Raw genomic sequence first — 21,992 nt, 5'->3', positions numbered from 1 at the left:
TTGCTCTCTTTTTCCCGGGCCAGCTCCCATTGCTGGAGGACCCTGTGGGTCTACCAGTATGCCCAGCCACAGCTAGCAGGAATTGGACACACTTGATGGGTCAGCTCGACTTGCCCTTCGACCCCCTGTGTCTTTTTTTCTCGGTGCCAATATGCCCAGCCACAGCTTGTGGGAATTGCTCGCTCTTTCCCGGAACAGCTTCCCTCGCTGGAGCGCCCTGGGGATCTGCCAGTACTCCCAGCCACAGCTAGCGAGAATCAGACACACTTGCTGGGCCAGCTCGCCTCACTAAAGGCCCCCTGGGTCTTTCCCTTCACGCCGATACGCCAAGCCACAGCTAGCGGGAATAGGTACCACTTGCTGGACAAGCTCGCCTCGCTAAAGGCCACCTGTGTCTTTTCCTCCAAGCCTATGCAGGAATATCTCACTCTTTCCTGGGCTAGCTTCCTATTGCTGGAGGCCCCTGGGCTTCTTCCAGTACAACCGGCCACAGCTAGCTGGAATCAGAAACACTTTCTTGGCCAGCTAACCTCACTAAACGACCACCAGGTCATTCCCTCTATGCCAATACGCCAAGCCACATGTTGTGGGAATTGCTCGGTTTTTCCTGAGCCAGCTCTCATTGCTGGAGGGCCGTGGAGAACTGCCAGAACGCCAAGCCACAGCTTGACACACTTGCTGGGCCAGCTCGCCTCAACAAAGGCCTCCTAGGTCTTTTCCTCCATGATAAAATATGCACAGATACAGTTTGCGAGAATTGCTTATTATTTCCCGAGCCAGCTCTCATTACTGGAGGGCCCTAGGGGTCTGCCAGTACACCCAGCCACAGCTAGCCGGAAACAGGCCCCTACTAAAGGCCCCCTTGGTCTTTCCCTCCATGCCAATAAGCCAAGCCTCAGCTTGTGGGAATTGTTCACTCTTTCCCAGGTCAGTAACTCTTGCTGGGCCAACTCGCCTCGCTAAAGGCCCCCTGGGTTTTTCCTTCTGCACCAGTACGCCCAGCCACAGGTAGCTGGAATCAGACACACTTTCTTGGCCAGTTCGCGTCACTAAAGCCCCCTGGGTCTTTCACTCCATGCCAATTCACCAACCCACAGCTTGCGGAAACTGTTTGCTTTTGCCCAGGCCAGCTCCCTTCTCTGCAGGGCCCTAGAGTTGTGCCTGTACTTCAACCACAGCTAGCAGGAATTGGACACACTTGCTGTGCCAGCTTGCCTCGTTAAAGGTGTTTTCAATCCACACCAGTATGCCCAGCCACAGCTTGCGGGAAATGCTTGTTCGTTTCCGGGCCAGCTCCTGTTGCTGGAGTGCCCTGGGGTCTGCCAGTACGCCCAGCCCTACGCTAGTTGGATTCTGACACACTTTCTCGGTCAGCTTGTCTCCCTAAAAGCACCCTGGGTTTTTTTTCCTGCCATGCCAATATGCCCAGATACAGCTTGCAGGAATTGCATACTCTTTCCTGGGCCAGCTCCAATTGCTGGAGGGCCCTGGGGGTCTGCCATAATGCCAGCTCGCCTCACTAAAGTCCCTCTGGGTCTTTCCCTCTGCGCCAAAACACCCAGCCTCCACTTGTGGCAATTGCTCGCTCTTTCCCGGGCCAACTCCCTTCGCTGTAGGGCCCTGGAGTTCTGCTAGTACGCCCAGCCACAGCTAGCTAGAATCTGACATACTTGCCTGGCCAGCTCGCCTGACTAAATGCCCTCTAGATCTTTCCCTCCATGCCAATATGCCCAGCCATAGCTTGTAAGAATTACTAGCTATTTTTTTTTTCCAGTTTCTGTCACTAGAAAGTCCTGAGGGCCTGCCAGTACACCCAGCCACAGCTCTACACACTGGGTCGACCCCTGGATCTTTTACTTTATGCCAATACGGTCAGATGCAGGTTGCTAGAATTTCTCACTATTTCCTGACATAGCTCTCGTCACTGAAGGGCCCTGGAGGTCTACCAGTACGCCAGCTACAGCTAGCGGGAATTAGACACACTTGCTGGTTCAGCTTGCCTTGCTTAAGGACCCCTGGGACTTTTCCCTTTGCGCCAATAATTCCAGCTACAGCTCTGAGAATTGCTCTCTTTCCCAGGCCAGCTCCCCTCCCTGGAGGGCCCTGGGGGTCTGCCAGTATGCCAAGCCACAGCTAAGTGGAATCGGACACACTTTCTTGGCCAGCTTGCCTCACTAAAGACCCCCTGGGTCTGTCCCTTCATCCCAATAAGCCCAGCCTCAGCTTGCGTGAATTGCTTGCTTTTACCTGGGCGAGCTCTCATTGCTAAAGGGCCCTGGGGGTCTGCCAGCATGCCCAGCCACAGCTAGTGGGAATTAGACACACTTGCTGGGCCAGTTTGCCTCTCTAAAAGCCCCCTGGGTCGTTTCCTCCATGCCTATATGCCCAGATACAGCTTGCAGGAATTGCTAGCTCTTTCTTGGGTCAACTTCCTTTGCTGGAGGGCCCTGGGGATCTGCCAATATGCCCAGCCACAGCTAGCTGGAATAAGACACACTTTCTTGGCCAGCTTGCCTCAGTAAAGGCCCCCTCGGTTTTCCGTCATGTCAATACGCAAAGCCTCAACTTGTTGGAATTGTTCACTCTTACCCGAGCCAGTAACACTTGCTGTTCCAGCTCACTTCGTTAAAGTTCCCCTGGTTCTTTCCTTCCACGCCAGCATGCCCAGCCACAGCTAGCGAGAATTGGACAAATGTGCTGGGCCAGCTCGCCTCACTAAAGACTCCCAGGGTCTTTCCCTCCATGCCAATATGCCCATCCTCAGCTTGCGGAAATTGCTCGCTTTTTCCCGGAACAGCTCCCCTCACTGGAGGGCCCTGGGGCTTTGCCAGTATGCCCAGCCACAGCTAGTGGGAATTGGACACACTTGCTGGGCCAGCTCGCCTCGCTAAAGGCCCCTCGGTCTTTTCCCCCATACGCCCAGCCACAGTTTGCGGGAATATGTAGCTTTTTTACGGGCCAGCTCCCATTGCTGGAGGACCCTGGGGGTTTGCCAGTACGCCCAGCCACAGCTAGCGGGAATTGGACACACTTTCTGGGCCAGCTCGCCTCGTTAAAGTCCCCTGGGTTTTTCCAGCTGAGCCCAAACACCCAACCACAGCTTGTAGAAATTACTCGCCCTTTTTTCTGGGACAGCACCCCTTGCTGAAGAGTCCTAGGTGTCTGCCATTACGCCCAGCCACAGCTAGCAGGAATAGGACACACTTGCTTAGCCAGATTGCCCCGCTAAAGTTCCCCTAGGACTTTCACTCCATGCCATTATGCCCAGCCACAGCTGGCGGGAATTGGACACACTTGCTGGGCCAGCTCGCCTCACTAAAGACTCTGGTTTTTTTTTCTCTCAGCCAATACGCCCTGTCACAGCTTGTGGGAATTGCTTGCTCTTTCCCGAAACAGCTCCCCTCACTGGAGGGCCCTGGGGATCTGCCAGTATGCCCAGCCACAGCTTGTAAGAATTGCTTGCTTTTTCCTGGGCCAGCTCCCGTTGCTCAAGGGGCCTGGCGTTCTGCCAGTACGCCCAGCCACAGCTAGCAGGAATCAGACACACTTTCTGGGCCAGCTCGCCTCGCTAAAGGCCTTGTGAAAATTGCTCACTTTTTCCTGGGCCAGCTCATGTTGCTGAACACTACGCCTGGCCACAGCTTGTTGGAATTACTCGCTTTTTCACGGGCCAGCTCCAGTTGCTGGAAGGCCCTGGAGGTCTGTCAGTATGCCCAGCCACAGGTTGTGGGAATAGAACACACGTGCTAGGCCAGCTTGCCTCACTAAAGACCCTCTGGGTCTTTCCCTCCATGCCAATATGCCCAGACTCAGCTTTTACGAATTACTCGCTTGTTCCTAGGCCAGTAATGCTGGAGGGCCCTGGGGGTTCTGCCAGTATCCCCAGCCACAGCTAGTGGGAATTGGAGACACTTGCTGGGCCAGTTCACCTCCTTAAAGGCCCCATGGGTATTTTCCTCCATGCCAATACATCCAGATACAGCTTGCAGGAATTACTCATTCTTTCCCGCACTAGCTTCTGTCACTGGAAAGCCCTGGGGGTCTGCCAGTATGCTGAGCCACAGCTCGACACACTTGCTGGGCCAGCTAGCCTCACTAAAGGCCCCCTGGGTCTTTTCTTCTATGCCAATTTGCCCAGCCACAGCTTGCAGGAATTGTTGGCTCTTTACCGGTCCAGCTTCCATTGCTGGAGGGGCCTGGGGGTCTGCCAGTACACCCAGCCACAGCTAGCGAAAATTGGACACACTTGCTGGGCCAGCTCAAATCGTTAAAAGCCCCCTGGGTCTTTCACTCTTTGCCAATACAACCAGCCATAGCTTCTGGGAATTGCTTACTCTTTCCTGGGCCAGCTCCTCTTCCTGGACGGCCCTGGGGGTCTGCCAGCACACTCATCCACAGCTAGCGAGAATCGGACACACTTGCTGGGCAAGCTAGCCTCACTAAAGCCCCCCTGGATCTTTTCCTCCATGCCAATACGCCACAGCTTGCAGGACTTGCTCGCTTATTCCTGGGCCGGCTCCCATTGCTGGAGAGCCCTGGGGGTCTGCCAGTACGGCCAGCCACAGCTAGCAGGAATTAAACAAACTTTCTGGGCCAGCTCGCCTCATTAAAGGTCCCCTGGGTCTTTCCCTCTGTGCCAAAACGCCCAGCCACAGCTTTTGGGAATTGCTCACTTTTTTCCGAGCTAGCTCCCCTCTCTGGAAGGTCCTGGAAGTCTTTCCTGGGACAGCTCCCCTCGTTGAAGGGGCTGGGGGTCTGACAGTATGCCCAGCCACAGCTTGCAGGAATTGTTCTCTTTTTCTAGGGCCAGCTCCTCTCGCTTGAGAGCCTTGGGGGTCTGTCAGTACTCCCAGCCACAGCTAGCTGGAATTAGAAACACTTTCCTGGCCTGTTCACCTCATTAAAGGGCCCCTGGGTCTTTCCCTCTATGTCTATTAGCCCAGATACAGCTTGCAGGAATTGCTTACTCTTTCCCCGGGCCAGCTCCCATTGCTGGAGGGCCCTAGGGGTCTGCCAGTATGGCCAGCGACAGCTAGCGAGAATAAGACACACTTTCTGGGCCACCTTGCCTCCCTAAAGGCCCCCTGGGTTATTCCCTCTGCACCAGTACGCCCAGCCATGGCTTATGGGAATTGATAACACTTGCTGGACCAGCTCACCTCGCTAAAGGCCCAGTTGGTCTTTTCATCCATGCCAATACACCCAGCCACAGCTTGCGGGAATTGTTCATTCTTTCTCGGGCCAGCTCCCCTCACTGGAGGGTCCTGGAGGTCTGCCAGTATGCCAAGCCACAGCTAGCTGGAATTGGACACACTTTCTTGGCCAGCTTGTCTCACTTAAGGTCCCCAGGGTCTTTTCTTCTGTGTCAATATGCCTAGCCCCAGCTTGCAGAAATTGCTCACTTTTTTCCCTTCACGCTAATATGCCAAGCCTTAGCTTACAGGAAATGCTTGTTCTTTCCTGGGCCAGTAACACATGCTTGGCCAGCTCGCCTTGCTGAAGGACCGGTGGGTCTTTTCCTCCACGCTAGTACGCCCAGTTACAGCTAGTGGGAAGTTGTAGCACTTGTTGGGCCTGTTTTCCTCGCTAAAGGCCCCCTGGGTCTTTTCCTCCGAGCCATCATGCCCAGCCACAGCTTGCGGGAATTGTTCACTCTTTCCCAGGCCAGCTCCTCTTCACTGGAGGGCCCTGGAGGTCTTCTAGTATGCCCAGCTATAGCTAGCTGGAGTCAAACAAATTCCTTGGCCAGCTCGCCTCACTAAAAGCCCCCCGGGTCTTTCCCTCCACACTAGTACACCCAGTCAATGCTAGCGGGAATTGGTAACACTTCTTGGGCCAGCTTGCCTTGCTAAAGCCCCCTTGGGTCTTTTCCTTCCATGCCGTTATGCTCAGCCACATCTTGCGGGAATTGCTCACTCTTTCCCAGGCCAGATCCTATTCACTAGAGGGCTCTGGGGGTCCTCTAGTATGCCCAGCCAAAGCTAGCTGGAATCAGACACATTTTCTTGGCCAGCTTGCCTTGCTAAAGGTCCCCAGGGTCTTTTCTTCTGTGTCAATATGCCCAGCCCCAGCTTGCAGAAATTGCTCACTTTTTCCCGGGCCAGCTCCCATTGGTGGGGGGCCCTGGGGCTCTGCCAGATGGGCCAGCTCGCCTCGCTAAAGGGAGTTTTCTCTTCTCGCCAGTAATCCCAGCCTCAGCTTATTGGAATTGCTTGCTTTTTCCCCTAGCTGAAGGGTCCTGGGGGTCTGCCAGTACACTAAGCCACAACTAGCTGGAATCGGACACACTTTCTTGGCCAGCTCGCCTCGCTAAAGGCCCCCTGGGTCTTTCCATCTGCACCAATGTGCCCAGCCACAGCTTGCAGAAATTGCTCACTCCTTCCCAGTCCCTCCCATCGCTGGAAAGCCCTGCGAGTAAGCCCAGCCACAGATAGTGGGATTTGATAACACTTGCTGGGCCAGCTCGCTTCGCTAAAGGCTCCCTGGGTATTTTCCTCCGTGCCAAAATATCCAGCTGGAATTGCTCACTCTTTCTCAGGCCAGCTCTTCTTTGCTGGAGGGCCATGGGGGTCTTCCAATACGCATAGCCACAGCTAGCGAAAATCGGACACACTTTCTTGGCCAGCTCGCCTCGCTAAAGGCCTGATAGTAAAGCCAATGCTGAAGCGGTCTCATATGGAGCAATCTGAGCGGTGTGACAGCGGCTGCAGATGCCATATGTCCCAGGAGCCTCTGAAAAGATGTCAGAGAGACCATCGTTTTCTCCCTCAGACAGTTCAGCATCAGACATGGTGATCGAGTCCAGCTCCAACCCCAAAAAAAAAGATGCTCTGCACAGGGGCAAGCTTGCTCTTCTCTCGGTTGACCTGTAGCCCCAACAGATCGAGGTGCTGAAGCACCCTGTCTCTGTGTATAATCTATTGATGCCGCTAGTGAGATAAAATCAGCCAGTCGTCGAGATAATTGAGTATGCAGACGCCTGCAAGTCGAATGGGTGCTAGGGCACCCTCTGTGAACTCGGTGCAAACCCAAGGAGACAGAGAGAGACCGAAGGGATGGACTTTGCAAAGCTCAACCCTCGAATGCAAACCACAGAAACCGACAGTGGTGTAGAAGAATGGAGACAAGAGATTAGGCGTGCTTCAGGTCTATTGCTGCAAACCAATCCTGATTGGTTACGCCTCTGCGTGATGATTCTGACCATCAACCTGTAAAGACAGCTGTTCAAAATGTGCAGGTCTAGGATTGGCTGTAGCCCACTGTTCCTTTTGGGTAAGATAGCATACATGTTATAAAACCCGCTCCCCATCTCAGCTGGAGGGACCAGCATCCTTCGTCAGGAGGACAGCAATCTCCTCTCACAAGACAGGTGCAGATGCAGGGCTGACCATGTTGAAATACACACCCTTGAAGTTGGGAGGCCATTCACCAAATTGAATTGCGCAGCCAAGTCTGATCGTCCGAATGAACCTTTGCGACAGGCTGGTCAGCGCTATACAGGCCAGCAGAGCCCGGGCATGTAGCATCATAGGTACGATTGTTGATGCACCAATGGTGGGGCAGCATGAAATGGGAGGGCTCAGCCGGGGAGTGCTGGGGTCCCACAGAAGAGCAGGTGGCTAGAGATTCACTCTCATCTCGTTCCTGGGAGTTGGGGCTGGGAGTGTAAGAGAAGCGAGAATGTCCTCTCGCACTTTGAGAGCCACCGGCAAGGTGAACCAATCCTGCATGCTGGAAGGCATAGTATCCCATATAAGCAAGCATTCAAACTGACAGATCTGGAGATGGGGAAAATTGCTCATGAAGTCGGCAGCCTGGCATTGAAAAACGCTGTTTGATGTTAAAGAGCCTGGTCCTCCACCAGGAAAATAGCAAGTTTCAATTCTCCAGATGACTTGTCTCAGGGATGCTTCATGGTCTGTTTACCAGACTTAGTGGCACCTTGGGGCTGGGGCGCTGGATGCCTGTGGGATGCTTGGCGCTGCTGCTTGGCCAGAGGCACAGGCGGGGGTGGAGGAGCAGGTCTTAAAGCTGCAGGCATGCACCCTTGGCGAGGAGCAGCCTATGTGGATTCTTACGGTCTTACAGTCTTACGGTCCCTCCAATAGATGTGAATTCCTGGGTGATTTCCCCGATGGTGTTGCCAAACAGGCCAGCCTCGGATATGGATGTGTTAAGAAAGCAAACTTTGTCAACATCACACATATCAGCCAGGTTTAGCTAGACATGGTGTTCCTGGACCACTAGTGTGGCCATCGTCCTCCCCAGGGCATGCGTAGCTGACTTGGTGGAATGCATAGTCGGTTGCGGGAGAGCTCGTGTATAAGGCCTGGATCGAAAGGAAGAGCTACCATGTGGGCATAAATTGACCACAATGGCATGCTCAATCTGGGGATTTGAATCATACCCCCTGGAAGCTCTGCTGTCAAGGGTAGTGAGAGCAGAAGCATGCACAGATCGGGCAGAGAAAGGTGCCCTCCAAGACTGCGTGAGCTCACTGTGCACTTCCGGGAAGAAGGAGATGGGAGACTTAAAAAGTCTTGCCTTTTAAGAGCGCTTCTCTCACTCAAAGCTTGGATAGGAGCAAGAGGTCCGCAAGCCAGAGGGTGGCGGATTAACTCTCACTGTAACCCTCAGATCTGAGTGCCAACCGCATTGCGGGGGACAACTGGGTTGGGTCACCCTTTTGGAAGAACGAGCCGTGATTTTAACTGTGCATCAAAAACCTTGCCAGGTCACCATGGAAGAAAGAACTTGGGAGACCATGAAAACAGAGAACGTGTCCTGTGAGAAATGAGATGCTGCGTTCTTCTCGATGGTCACATGACCTTCAATCATTTTAATAAAAAATTATTTAAACATTACAGCATTAAGTCTGCATTCATACGTCCTCGATATTAAGAACACATCCGGGACGTTTCATGCATCCCCCTCTTGCGTTCTTGAGATTTGGAACTGAATTTACACGAGAACATGAGGGCACAAGATTGCTGAAGAACGCATTTTGAGAAACAGCCTCTGTGATGCAAGGCGGGTATCTTTTTACAATATTGATTGTAATTGTTGCCAGCTGTGCACGCTGACGCTGCCAACTTATTGTCATTTCATTGGCCTGTTTTCAGATGATTGGTTTCTGTTGAAATCCCCATAGTGGAAGTTTCCACATAGCATTGAAGTTCTCCTCCCGCTGGTTTAAAGTGTTGGCTAGATGTTTGATTTTGGTCACTTTCTAACACAACCTAAAAACAGCCAAACATCAGCGCCTAATGATGTTACAGATTGATGTTGTGTGGACGTTACCACTATGACGTCTATCAGATGTTAGACTTTGGTTGCCATCCTTGACAAATAATTGTCAGTATTTGACATCAATATAACCTTGGTTTAAGATGTTGACTAGAGGTAGGATATTGGTCACTTGCTAACACAAGCTAAAATCAACCAAATATTAACATCTAATTATGTTACAGCTTGATGTTGTGTGGATGTTACCAATATGACCTCTATTAGACGTTGGATTTTGGTTGCCATACCTGACGAATAAATGTTGGTTTAAAATAATAGCTTGACGTTGGATTTTGGTCACTTTCCAAAACAACCTAAAATCAACCAAATATCAACGTCATTTGATGCCTTTATTGGACATCAAAATAACGTTGTCCTTAGATACCGGCTGGACATTGAATTTTAGTCACCCAACATTATGTCCTAAATTTAACCTTAGATTAATGTCTTACAATGTTGTTTGTCTGCTGATATGCCACTGTTAAATGTTAAAAATAGAATTTTTTTTTTATTATTTTATTGTTCTGGGCCAGGTGTAATTTCATGTTCTCCCCACATTCGCATGAGTTACCAGCACAGTCCAAAGACCTGCAGCATTGGTTAATTAGATAAACTAAACTGGTCATAGTGTATGTGTGTAAACAAGTGTGTATGGGTGTTTCTCAGTGTTGGGTTGTGACTGGAAGGGCATCCCCTGCATAAAACATATGCTAGAGTAGTTGGTGGTTCATTCCACTGTGGGCCCCCCTGATAAATCAGGGACTAATCTAAAGGTGAGCATATGAACATTCCATTGTTGCTTACACATAAGCTATCAAACCCAGATGAGCATTCTTTATTAGGTTTAATTGTGTTATGGGTTTATTACACGATTCTCTGGAATACTCGATTCTGATTGGTCTTGAACATTATAATTTATATTATTCTGAGATAACAATTGCTAAAGAACAAAAGCTCATCATGGAACTGAGAATCACCTTGACTGTCAGTAAGTACATTGAAATCCATATACTTACATGCTGGTTAGTGTATACTCAATAATGTTTAGCTTAGTGTATACTCCATCAGCTGTTTTAGTCTCTGTCAGCTTTGTGTTTTTGACTGTCTCCATCTAGTGTCTGAATAATGTGCAGGTTAGTGTATACTCCATCTGCTGTTTTAGTTTCTGTTGTGTTTTTGACTGTTTGTCTCCATCTTGTGTCTGAATAATGTGCAGGTTAGTGTATACTCCATCAGCTGCTTTAGTTTCTGTTGTGTTTTTGACTGTTTGTCTCCATCTTGTGTCTGAATAATGTGCAGGTTAGTGTATACTCCATCAGCTGTTTAAGTTTCTGTTGTGTTTTTGACTGTTTGTCTCCATCTTGTGTCTGAATAATGTGCAGGTTAGTGTATACTCCATCAGCTGTTTTAGTGTCTGTCAGCTTTGTGTTTTTGACTGTTTGTCTCCATCTAGTGTCTAAATAATGTGCAGGTTAGTGTATACTCCATCAGCTGTTTTAGTTTCTGTTGTGTTTTTGACTGTTTGTCTTCATCTTGTGTCTGAATAATGCGCAGGTTAGTGTATACTCCATCAGCTGTTTAAGTTTCTGTTGTGTTTTTGACTGTTTGTTTCCATCTAGTGTCTGAATAATGTTTAGGTTAGTGTATACTCCATCAGCTGTTTTAGTTTCTGTTGTGTTTTTGACTGTTTGTCTCCATCTTGTGTCTGAAACATGTGCAGGTTAGTGTATACTCCATCAGCTGTTTTAGTGTCTGTCAGCTTTGTGTTTTTGACTGTTTGTCTTCATCTTGTGTCTGAATAATGTGCAGGTTAGTGTATACTCCATCAGCTGTTTTAATGTCTGTCAGCTTTGTGTTTTAGACTGTTTGTCTCCATCTTGTGTCTGAATAATGTTTAGGTTAGTGTATGCTCCATCAGCTGTTTTAGTTTCTGTCAGCTTTGTGTTTTTGGCTGTTTGTCTCCATCTAGTGTCTGAATAATGTGCAGGTTAGTGTATACTCCATCAGCTGTTTTAGTGTCTGTCAGCTTTGTGTTTTCGGCTGTTTGTCTTCATCTTGTGTCTGAATAATGTGCAGGTTAGTGTATACTCCATCAGCTGTTTTAATGTCTGTCAGCTTTGTGTTTTAGACTGTTTGTCTCCATCTAGTGTCTGAATAATGTTTAGGTTAGTGTATGCTCCATCAGCTGTTTTAGTTTCTGTCTGCTTTGTGTTTTTGGCTGTTTGTCTCCATCTAGTGTCTGAATAATGTGCAGGTTAGTGTATACTCCATCAGCTGTTTTAGTGTCTGTCAGCTTTGTGTTTTTGGCTGTTTGTCTCCATCTAGTGTCTGAATAATGTGCAGGTTAGTGTATACTCCATCAGCTGTTTTCACCTGTCAGCTTTGTGTTTTTAATTGTTTGTCTCCATCTAGTGTCTGAATAATGCGCAGGTTAGTGTATACTCCATCAGCTGTTTTAGTGTCTGTCAGCTTTTGCCTTAATTAAAGAATCAGTAAGCTCTTAAGGTTAGAACAATGTTTTGAATCTAATTTTTCTGTTTTGTGGCAAGTAGCTGTGTAAAAAGCGGTATAAAGTACATCCTTTAAAATGCCTTTATTTAAAGCTCATTCAAAGGTAATCAAACGACAGGTATTCCTCATTCTCAGTGATTCTTGGTCCCTCAGTCCTCAGTTTCACCTATTATACAGTGACGATGATGACTCTTAATAATTACCACCTGTCAGAGTTCATGTGTTTCCTCCTTTTGCTGCTTTTTTAGGAAATAATTACTGCTCTTAAGTTGAAAAAAAAGTAGTTGAACTACTTATTCAGTCAAATAACTGCAATGTGCAAAGGGGCATGTGATATTTATGACATTATGGCATTGCTCCTCCCTAAAATTCCCTCACAAACTAATTAAAACAACAACAACAACACAAAATAAAGGCAGTGGGTGTCTTTGTTTGTTGTTTTGACAGAATAATTATTCATTGCGTGATGTTTGCGGGTGGGTTCCACCTAAAGCAAAAGAGGGCATGCTGGTTTGGCTCCCTTTCTCTGAATGAAATGACCTTCGTATTATATTAAGAGGTGCAATATTTATATCTAATTACGCAAAGATTATTAAAACAAAAAGATAATTACGTCTATTGCAGTGTGGTGAACTGAGAAACCTCGCAGGATAATTGTCTCTTTGTGTTTGTCGATTAGACGTGCGAAAGGTGTGTTTGCGTAGTTGCGAGGTTGCCATAGGTGACCGTTGTCATGCTGCAGGTGTTTCTGCAGAATAGGAGAGTGACACGAATATATGAGGCTTTCAGCTTGATGATAATAGATCTTACAAACAATGTAATCATTTCTACATGGCATGTACACAAAATGAAGCCGCCAGGAGGATAAAAAAGGGGTTGAAAACTGTTTCTCGAGCAAGTTCCTGGAGGACCAGCAGCATTGCACATTTCCCTGGTTTGCATTTTTTGGTTTCCTAAACCAAACAAACCTGATTCAGAACATCAGCTTATTAGCAGAAACTTTAAATAATTTAAAATAAGAGCGTTAAATTACAGAAATTTACTTATATTTTTGGTAAATTTAATATCCGTTATTTTATGGTATATTTCTGTAATTTAACGGTCGTCCTTTAACTTTTTTTTCAGGCACCCCAGCTGCTGAAAATAAACACTAAAATAACAGATTTTTTTTACAGTGTAGATGCTATTCAAATAACATTTATATGTTCCTTCTTAATGCCAACTTTGTTCATTTCTGGGTATTGATGTCAGAATTTACCGTTGTTTTGGAAAGGATGTGTGAACGGTCTTTTCTGGAAAAAATCCGTAACGGTCTTACCTGTGTGAACAGCACTTTTTTTTTTAATCTACCAGTAAAGTCGTTCCAGTAATTTACGGATATTTCCTGGTATCACTGAGTGAAAGGTGCTTGTGTCATACCTGCTTTCTGGAAATATTCTTCGACCGTCATCGCGGTCAACTTCACTCTGCGTCTCAAGTCGAACGATGTATGCGACATCCATACGACGGTAAGCTGTCAGCTGCTAGTGCGAAAAGGAGTGACGTTACACCACAGTGACGTTAGTATTCATTTTAAAGACGAGATGCCGCCATACGCACCTCTGGCTAAATAATTCTATCTCCTGAAATCTATATAGGGTTGTATTTTCAGAAATAGCCTCTGTCAATTGTAGCATATGTAAATGGTCTAATGGTGTAATACAGCTTGTATGTTTGTATGCATGGTTTTCGCCATTAAGATATGAAAATTCAGTTATTATCTACTCAACTTTCTCCTGTAACAAACTTATTTGAGCTTCTTTCTTCTATTGAACACAGACGAGGGTATTTTGAAGAAAGCTGAAAACCTGTAACCATTGACTTCCATAGTATTAAACACTTTTCAGTTGACGATGGTTCCAGATTTCTTTCAAAAAACAGAATTTATAAAGGTTTAGAGCCACTTGACGATGAGTAAATAAATAAATCTTCATTTTTTTGGGGTGAACCACTCCTTTAAAAAGGGTAGCACGGTGGTTTAGTGGTTAAACCTAAACATTCATTCATTTTCTTGTCGGCTTAGTCCCTTTATTAATCCGGGGTCGCCACAGCGGAATGAACCACCAACTTATCCAGCAAGTTTTTACACAGCGGATGCCCTTCCTGCCGCAACCCATCTCTGGGAAACATCCACACACACATTCACACACACACTCATACACTACGGACAATTTAGCCTACCCAATTCACCTGTACCGCATGTCTTTGGACTGTGGGGGAAACCAGAGCACCCGGAGGAAACCCATGCGAAGGCAGGGAGAACATGCAAACTCCACACAGAAACGCCAACTGAGCCAAGGTTCGAACCAGCGACCTTCTTGCTGGGAGGCGATAGCACTACCTACTGCGCCACTGCATCGCCCTAAACCTAAACAAACAAACAAAATAAAACGAGGTAAGATTTAAGTCATTTGCTAATGTTCCAGCTTTACGTTTTAAATACATAAGAAAAATAAGACATTCAACCTGCCATACAGTGCCAATCTTTCCCGGTAAATGATTTGGGAACTTAATAACTGTGGCATTTTCCTGTATGGATGGTGGCGGTCTGTATACATGTGTGTGACTGGAGCAGTGTGTGGACGGAGCAGAAAGGAGGTAAATTTAGCCCAGGGTGATATTAATAGATTCAGTGTCAGCCATGCCTGGATGGTGCACACCTGCACTGAGGCCAAAATCACACACACACACACACACACACACACACACACACACACACACACACACACACACACACACACACACACACACACACACACACACACACAGGGGATGGTGTGTCCTTGACGGGGGTTTGGACAGGGGTGCTGCTGGTGTCCTCATGTCCTTCATTTGGAGGTTGGTTGGGAATATTTGAGATGCACTGCTTCCCAAACGGAGATCATTCGCTACATTACAAATAGTGTTACATTTACTGCTGCGCTCAAGAAAAATGATCAATTGGAAATACAATTGTTTTAAGGTGAGAGATTGCAAACGTATTTAAAAAAACAATTAAATTGAGGTGTTTTCGATGTAATGTGTTTGTTTCAGTTCAGCCCGCATAAATTATTTACAACCACCTACTGTACCTTACATTTATTTAGTAAATACAATCAATCAGTTTTTGCAGTGTGGCTACATAGTGTAGTCTTTACTCGCACTCATATCTGCTCTAGCTTTAGGAAAATGTAGATTATTCTTTAGTTTTTACCTGTAATAATCTAGAAGGACAGTTATAACTAGCAGCGGCACATGCAACATTGGCTCATTCGGAAAACGTACCCGTATATACATTTCTGGAGATCACGAATTATGTAGCCAGAGGTACATTTTATCTTTAAAACAAATGCTACCAGGTGGTATGATGCTGTTCCTTTTCACCCAACCAGCTGACCACTTACCTCCTAATGGATAGCTTTGTCCAGTGGCTCGACTGCAGATTTGAGACTCAGAGAGGAGTTGACTGGGATGACAGGGTTTGAGTCTGGCGAAGAACAATTCTGGCAAGACGACAGCTAAAAAATTAAACTAGTAAATAGCAGGGTGAGAATGTGGTAAAACCTGAAAACGTGGTAAAAGTCAGGTGGCTGTTAAGGCTTTTCTTTCACTGGTTCATTTTTTTAAACACTCATTTTGGTTTAGGAAAGAAGGAGGGTGGGTCAGTCGATAAGTCAATCAGTGGACAGAGGCCTCTGGTGGGTTTACGCGAGAACAGCGGACACGAACGGCACTCCTGAGAGACATTTGAGATACGAAAAAGCACACGCAGTGACCTTTTGTGGATTTGTGAAAACAAAAACTGCACAAATACGTGACTCCCATATTTCGCGGTCTCCGAAAACGTCCACAGGACTGTGTTTTCAGAATGAGCCTGGGTTGTATAATGTGATTAATAATTATAGTTTCATAATTTGTTAAAGATTTATTTTTCATTAAGTGTTGGATTATTTACAGACCATTTGCATTTAAGAGTAGTTTAAGATCATTCAGAATGAGTCAGTAAATGATTAATAAACTATTGAAATCCACGTTTGTCTGTCTTATTATTCGGGCATTTACTAATAGTTAATTTGTATGTTATTAAATGCTTTATTAACACAATTTTGTGACCTAATATAAAGTATAAATCCCTTATAAATGTCAATTAAATTAATCTCAAATAAATTTTTGCAATCATATCCAAAAAAAAAATAAGATTACGGTAGAGTTTAGACATTGTTGAATAACAGGAGTGTCAAAATACGACATCAAATTGGATAAAAAACAACAACAATATTTTGATTTACTAATATATTATGATACAATTCAATGTTACTGTACAGTAATTTCATTTAAAATGAGATTGCAAATATTCAATACAGTTTCATCTGTAGATCTTCAAATAAATAGAAATTAATATAGTGATTTATTTTCATTTTTAGAATATAACTGAGCCTTTAATTAAATGTCATTAATTAGGAATTTATGACGCATAAACAGTCCTCAAATTAGATTAGCTCACAAAACTGGAGGAAGTTGACTTAATAAAGCATTTATCAGATTTGAGAACCAGACAGAACTGTTGTATATATATATATATATATATATATATATATATATATATATATATATATATATATATATATATATATATATATATATATATATATATATCCTGCTGAGAAATCCAGCTTAAACCAGCCTAGGCTGGTTGGCTGGTTTTAACTGGTCGACCAGCCTGGTTTTAGAGGGGTTTTGGCCACTTCCAGGCTGGTTTCCAACCATTTCCAGCCTGGTCTTAGCTGGTCAGGCTGGAAAATGACCAGCCAAATCCAGCTAAAACCAGCTTGACCAGCCTGGTTTAAGCTGGATATAGCTGGTTTTGGCTGGACTCCCAGCTTGGCTAGGCTGGTCAAGATGGTTTTAGCTGGTCATCTCCCAGCCTGACCAGCTAAGACAGGCTGGAAATGGCTGGAAACCAGCCTGGAAGTGACCAAAACCCCTCTAAAACCAGCCTGGTCGACCAGTTAAAACCAGCCAACCAGCCCAGGCTGGTTTAAGCTGGATTTTTCAGCAGGGATATATATATATATATATTAACTATCAGTATATGCCTGAGTAATCAGATATATAAATGTTTATTTGAATAGTTTATTCGTTTATTTAAGCATTCTGGATGATCATTAAAAACACCAACTATGCTTATTAACTGCTTTGTAATTGACGCAATGTAATTGATAAATGTGGTCTAAGTTTAAATATTGATTTATTCATTCATTTTCTTGTCGGCTTAGTCCCTTTATTAATCCAGGGTCGCCACAGCGTAATGAACCGCCAACTTATCCTGCACATTTATACGCAGCGGATGCCCTTCCAACAGCAACCCATCTCTAAGAATAAGTTTAAATATCACAAATCAAATACATTTTTAGTAAAAGTGCACGTTTCTGCAGAGCGACCCTTTAATTGTGTTTCAGAACAGAAATGAAAGAAGGACATGAGCTGCTGTTGTAAATGACACAATGTGATTTGACAGCGTCGCCGGTGAGGCCTGAAATGTGATTACAAGGGGTTTCTGTGTGCTTTGATTCAGAAGTGGGAGAGCTGGGAAATGTCAAGAAGGGATTAACTGTAATTTAGAGCTGTGAAAATACGGTATTGTGCTGTGTAATTCTGCTGCGTGTCCACATCCGGAGGGAACCGCCAATAATGCACAATCTTCTGCTGTTATTCATCCCAAAACCAGAAGCTAAATCCAACTTCAACTCACTGATTCAGCTCGACGTTCACAACTTCCATCCATTCATCCATTTTCCTTCGGTTAGTTTCCTTATTTATCAGGGGGCACCACAGCGGAATTACCCAGCAACTATTCCAGCATATGTTTTACATTACAGATGCCCTTTTAGATGCAACCCAGCACAAGGAAACATCCACACACACTCATACACTACGGTCAATTTAGTTCATCAATTCCCCTATAGCGCATGTGTTTGGACTGTGGGGGAAACCGGAGCACCCGTAGGAAACCCACGCCAACATGGGGAGAACATGCAAACTCCACACAGAAATGCCAAATATTTCTTAATGCATAAATATTTTACTTTGTATTTTAATTCATACTTTGAGAAAACAACACATTTCAGCTGTAACAAATGCCAGTAAGTTTGTTGAAAGTGTCGTTTTTTTCAGTGAGGAAACCAATAATATACAGAGAAATAAGCCGTGACATATCGAACAATAACTTTAATTATCCTTGCTTAAGCTTCCCCGTCACACGAGCTGTTTATAGAAAGTAAGAGGCGTCCACATGCGCTCTCAAACATGTATATGATGAGGTTTATGTAGGAGGTGCTGCACATGGGGAAATGTGAGATCTTTAAGTTCTGCAGGAGATTAAATGAGAGAAAGATGCAGATGGATAAAGAGCGTTTGAGATATTTGCACACTGGAGAGGGAATGTTTAATCAACACTGCTTTATTCAAAAAATTAACAATTGTAGTTAGTGGCTATATATATTTAAATGGCCTAGTGTTATATATTGTTGAGTAATTTTAAACACTATTTTAAGGTAATTTTTATTAGCCCCTTTAAGCTATATTGTTTTCAATAGTCTACAGAACAAACCACCATTATACAATAACTTATTCTGACTTCACCTGTATATATATATATATATATATATATATATATATATATATATATATATATATATATATATATATATATATATATATATATATATATATATATATATATATATATATATATATATATATATAAATATATATAAATATATATAAATATATATATAAATATAAATATATATAAATATATATATATATATATATATATATATATATATATATATAAATATATATATAAATAAATATATATATATATAAATATATATAAATATATATATAAATATATATATATATATATATATATATATATAAATATATATATATATATATATATAAATATATATATATATATATATATATATATATATATATATATATATATATATATAAATATATATATATATAAATATATATATGTATGTATATATATATATATATATATATATATATGTATATATATATATATATATATATATATATATATATATATAAATATATATGTATATATATATATATATATATATATAAATATATATGTATATATATATATATATATATATATATATATATATATATATATATATATATATATATATATATATATATAAAATTCGAAGGGGGGTGAATAATTCTGATTTCACCTATAGTTGCTCCAAAACTTGCAGCATAGTTGCAAAAAAATAAATAAATAAATAAATAAAAATCTGTGAAAAAAAAAAATAAATAAATTAATATTGCTTGTATTACATGTGACTTCTTAAAATAATTAATTAACTATAGTGTGATACAATCAATATCAAAGTAATGTTATGATGCAAATGTTATTTACCAAACAAAACAAAAGTAAAGTAAATGTAAATTACAATTGCAATTTTTGACTCAATATTCATTTGGGCTGTAAAAAGTTTATCCTAACTCGAACCCACATTTGTTTGGAAGTTATTATATTTTACACACCCCTAAAGTAAAAAAAAAAAACCTATTATGGGTTTTTGAGAATGATCTTCATGTAGTGTGTAGCACAGCGCTAAGTGAACTGAAATATCCAGCTGAGGCTTAAATCTGAAAGTGCACAGTGTTTAAAACTGTTGATTCATCTATAAAAGAGTCGACTCCTAGTACTTTAAATCAATCATCTTGATAACGAGTCTTTAGCCATTTTGGCATGACGTCAATATGAAACTTAAGCCTCGCCCAATTGTTATGCGCTTAAACCCAGGAAAATTGAAACCTGCAGCCCCGCCCACTAACTCTTCAGCACATCCCAGTTGAATCTAGTCATACCTCATTACTGGAAAAAGAGGTAGAGCCACTCTTAGACACATGCCAGTTTGCCTATAGGCAGAATAGGAGCACTGAGGATGCCGCTCTTAGCATTGTTCATCTTGTGTCCAAGCATCTAGAGAATACTGAAGCTAATGCTCGTATTTTATTTGTTGATTTTAGTTCAGGTTTTAATACAGTGCAGACACGTCTACTTTTAGAGAAGTTTCATAACATGGGTGTCAGTACGTTCTTAATTAAATGGTTTTACTCTTTTTTTAAGTAACAGAGCTCAGCAGGTAAGGGTTAATGGGACACTTTCTGAGGTCAGATATAGTAATACAGGAGTGCCACAAGGTTGTGTTTCATCGCCTGTGCTTTTTGCCTTGTACACAAATGATTGCAGGAGCACACATTTTAATAATTATATTATGAAATATGCTGATGACACTGCCATTTTAAGTCTCTTACACAAAGACATGGACCTATCATCCTACCACAGTGAAATCGATCATTTCAATTAGTGGCGTGATAAGAACTGTCTTGTGTTAAATGTAAAAAAAGACAAATAAAGTTTAACCTAACCTAATAAAGACGATGTGCTCAGCTGGATATTACTGGAAGTGTAAGGGAAAAGTAAGTGTTATTTTCTCTACCCAAGTATAAGGCTGTGAAGAGTCAGTGGTTCTGGTAATTTCTGCAAAAATACCTCCGCATTATAGTAGCCTTGTGCTGTTCCCCTCATTTTTCTAATGAGTGCTTCAGCAATCTACATGCTTACAACGGGGGATTCGTCGGCCGTTTGTTAAAGGACGGATCAGAAAAGACTATTGATGTATGGGACTTTGTCAGAGCTCGACAGGAACTTTATCAGTACATGGATCAGTGGATAATGGATCAGTTTCTTCCTCAGTAAGTGTGATTAAAATGCTTGCTTCTTTGTTTTCTCTAGCGTGCAGATGATGTATTCAACACTGGTCAGTACCGGGTGCTGTGTGCTGTGGTGTTAGTAACTACTATGAAGAGTATTTTGGGCGGCCGCTGCGATCAGATCCTACTAGTGATGGGTCATTCATGAACGATTCATTTTGAACGAATCTTCAATATGACTCGGGAGTTACGAGTCCTTTTAGGGAGTGATTTGTTCATCCGCACGTGCGCAAATTGGCAGAAGCCAATCATATGTGTTTAGAGCCGGAAAAAGTTTTGATCCGTTCATCTCTCGAGTCCTCTATTGGGTCTGAGTCACTCGTTCATCACGGGCCAATCATACGTGTTTAGAGCCGGAAAAAGAATTGAACCATTCATCTCTCGAGTCCTCGGGTTTGAGTCATTCTGTCACGTGATGAACGAACGATCATGGCTCCTATCGGTTCAGACTGTGCATTGATTAAGATTATATGTGACTGTCAGTGTAACGTGAATGAACCCCTGACATTTAAAGACATGAAGAGGTGAGCTGAGCAAAGAGACAACAATACTTTCATAGACAAAAGAGCAGGTCAACATTGAATTATTATTTTCTCCTTCTTATATTCTACTTATGACTTATTTGTCGTGCAATAAACCTTTTGGGCTAGTTGTAGATGTGTTTGGAAGCAATTCGTAACATTTTAATAATATTTTGGCAAATTGAACCAAATGAACGAAATGACTTGAAAAAAGATTCGTTCATCTCAATAAATTAGACTCAAAGATCCGAGTCAGTAAAATGATCCGAACTTCCCATCACTAGATCCTACACCAATGTTGGCAATCTGCAGGGGTTTCACAGACCGTACCAAAATGCTGATGACCGGGGGGTAGGGGTTGAAATTACTGGGGTTTTCCGGGATAAATAACTAATGGTGGGTGGCTGGAGATGGGTCTGGAATACGGGAGAATCCAGGGAAAAACATGAGTGTTGGCAGGTATGCTCACACACACCAACTGCACTGGAAGCATGTGTGTGTGTGTGAGCGGAGTGCATGTATAAAAATGTAGTCCATGACAGGCGGATTTGTAGTCCATAAGTTATTGTGAATGAGATCTTAGGAGTTACGATCGCTGGTGATCGTGACAAGGGGCTCTTTAAATAGTTGAGTGGACCATTTTTCAGTCCATTTAGTCGATCTCTGGAGGGAGCACGTTTAGCTTAGCTTAGCATAAATCATTGAATCCAATAGGACCGTTAGCATCTTTTGAAATTCAAGAAAAGAGTTTTGATAATTTACTGATTTAAAGCTTGAATCTTCTGTAGTTACATTTTGCACTAAGACCAAAAGAAAATTAAAAGTTCACCATGA

General features: G+C 43.4%; 1 protein-coding gene across 1 annotated transcript in view; it reads left to right on the top strand.

Annotated features, from left to right (window-relative positions):
* Positions 1-10,535: 10,535 nt before the first annotated feature.
* The window catches only part of slco1d1 (solute carrier organic anion transporter family, member 1D1), a 790,174-nt gene continuing 778,717 nt past the window's right edge, over positions 10,536-21,992 (top strand). Inside the window, exon 1 of the mRNA XM_087246101.1 lies at positions 10,536-10,845. The gene's annotated coding sequence lies outside the window, so the exon portion shown is untranslated. The remainder of the gene's footprint in view (positions 10,846-21,992) is intronic.

Source organism: Danio rerio, chromosome 4 (assembly GCF_052040795.2).
Source record: "Danio rerio strain M-AB ecotype USA chromosome 4, GRCz13ab, whole genome shotgun sequence".
In the NCBI taxonomy this organism is placed as follows: domain Eukaryota; kingdom Metazoa; phylum Chordata; class Actinopteri; order Cypriniformes; family Danionidae; genus Danio; species Danio rerio.
The sequence above is the reverse complement of the archived record's forward strand: the minus strand, read 5'-3'. Positions and strand labels throughout refer to the sequence as shown.